Genomic DNA, 2,837 nt, shown 5'->3' on the forward strand with positions numbered 1-2,837 from the left:
AAGAAGACGCTTGTGAAAAGGGTCTCAAAAAAGACGCTTGTGAAAAGGGTCTCAAAGAAGACGCTTGCAAAAAGAGCCTCGAAGAAGACGCTTGCAAAAATAGTACTATGCATAATGACGAGAAGGATGCTTCTCATACAAAATAAAATGCGCAAACAAAAATATATAAAAGGATAGTGAGAACCGAAAGGGTAAACATATCCTTACAAGTAATCAAGGTGCACCAACCGACACGAATCACACGCAGTAGAGGGGTCCCAAAGGGAACCCTTTCAGCATAAAGCTATTGACCATGAGGACTTGCGAAAGTTCCTCATACAAAAAAAAAAGAAGAAAAAAAAATAATGGCTTCTCAAAGTCCCAGACTAATAAAAACAAGGCTTCTCAAGGTCCCGTACTAAAGAAAAGAGTGGGCTTCTCAAAGTCTCACACCAATGAGATAAGGAGGCAAGCGTCACCATGTGAGAGGGTCTTGCTGTGCTAGACCATCTAGCATAGCGAGGTCTTCATCAATCAATAGTGTTGAATGACATCTTCTGATGCCTTATATGCCTCCAAGTATAATGCAAGTATTGAAGTCATGAAAAATATGACAAACAAAGGCCTTCATGTGTTGACAGATGAAGGTTGAAGACTCGGAGGCAAGAAGGAAGGTCACCCATGGCCCGATGCCCCCAAATAACTCAGTTTGTGGCCTCGCATGTCAATGCGTAGTCCTTTTAATCCAGCACTTGATCATGCCCTCCAAGGCTTGTTCTCGAGTTCCATACGATTTCATCTATACTTAGTCATCCCGAGAGATCTCACGAAATAATAACAATGTGCCATGATGCTCGACAACTCCCCTGTGGAGGTAATGCATGCCTGGATATCGATTAGCTGTCTTTCCACTCACATGACCATGACAGCCTAGAGTGTGCCACCATTGTCACAAGTATCACAAACTGTGTTGATGAATTCTCATCATCAACAACTTGGTTTACAAGAAATAACACAGCAGTACCACCAAAGCATAGTGAGTGTATCATTATAACAAGTCTAAAAGGATGCCTAAGGACCTCCTTATAGACTTGGGGGCAAGTGTAGACGCCAAAGATCCACCAAGGAAAAAATCTCTGATCCCTGGTTGAAATACATGGCTAAGGGTCACTTAGCCCTGTTATCGGGCTCAGGCCTAAAGGTCTCACGAGACCACGTTCTAGCCAACACTCCCAAGTGCCCTGCAGGTCACTGAAGATTCGAAGGCTCACAAAACCCTTGTGTGTCTCGCGCCCATGTGTCGGGCGTCCATGTGCCTCCCGAAACCCTTGCTTGGTTGAAGAACCAAGTGCCAAGCTCTTAGGATTCTTGCTCCCATGCGACTCATGAGACCTCTGCCTCGCTGAACACCAGAGCGTCTCATCAAGGGCCTCGTGCCAAAGGCCTTGCACCATGGTCTCGCGCCAAGGGCCTCGCACCATGGCCTTGCGCGTGGAGCCTCGCCTTGCTCCGAGGGTCTCATCAAGGGCCTCACGCCGAAGGCCTCGCACCACGATCTTGCACGGCAGCACCTCGCGAGACGTTGAGGCCTCGTATAGCGCAGCACACCTTGCCTTGCCCAGGAGACGTCATGTCGTGATGTCGCGTTCACGTGTCGCGCGCCAGCTCCTCGCCTCGCCAAGTAGCCTCCATGTCGTGATGCCAGCGCCTCGCGTACTCGTACCTTGGCCGCCCAGCATCTCGCGAGACTTTGAGGCCTCGCACAGTGAGGCACACCTCGCCTTACCCAGGAGCATCCATGTCGTGGGGTGCCACCCTTGCTACGCAAGGCCCTGGACAGGCCTCCCACGCGCACCTAAGAACCCAAGTAAGGGTATCCCGATAGGCCACCCTTTCTATGCGAGGTCCTTGACAGGCCTCTTATGCACACCTAAGAACCCGAATAAGGGTGCCCCTAGATATCGCCCTTGCTATGTGAGGGCCTTGCTTGGCTTCCTGCGCACACCTAAGTACTCCCGCACCTCGACTTCTCTCAACGTATGGACTCTAAGACCTCCTGAATGGGCGTACGAGGAACAATAAGAGAGACCCAAAAACTATTTGGTGTCAAGCCAATAGTGATGTAGATAACTGAGTATGTCATTCATGATAACCCACAAGCTTTCCTACACTTAGTATAATATGGAATAGCTTGGAGCAAATACATGTCTTGGAGATGTGAGAATAACTATCAGGTACAAGGTACCTGTACGTGTACGGGGCAGAATGTACGACCATGAGGAGGACAGAGGCGTGACCGTGACATCTGTATCAGACAAGTAGTGATGGTATGGATTTGTACAAAGATTGGAGGCATTACCTGTATACCTCTGACCATGTACTGGGGCCGACACCACAAGCTTCTGCTCCACTATGACCTATGCCTGACAATGTACCTATGTACCATCTTGTCCCCTGGGACCACAATGTGTCAGGAGCCATTAGTGCCCCACAATAAATAGATCTTCACCTCTCCAACAAAGGGGTTGGAAAATTCTTGTAATATCAGATTATTCTAAGAGCAATATATGAGTTTTTCTTCTATTGTTCACTTGCAATTTTCCTTCAAATTTCTACAAGTTCTTTTGCGTTCATTAGGTACTGATTAAGTCTTTGATTTTTCCATCCATACTTCGTTGACAAGTTTCTGCCGTCAACACGGACCAAGTCCTAGCCTCCGGGACGTCGAACCCTACCAAATTGGGTAGTAAGATTGATCCCGAGCCTTTAGGTTTAAGTTCCCATGACTAAACACCCACTTTGGACACTTTTCCCCTTTTGAGTCGCAACCCCAAACATTAGAGTCACAGCTCCACTCA

Source organism: Humulus lupulus, chromosome 1 (assembly GCF_963169125.1).
Source record: "Humulus lupulus chromosome 1, drHumLupu1.1, whole genome shotgun sequence".
NCBI classification, from domain to species: Eukaryota; Viridiplantae; Streptophyta; class Magnoliopsida; order Rosales; family Cannabaceae; genus Humulus; species Humulus lupulus.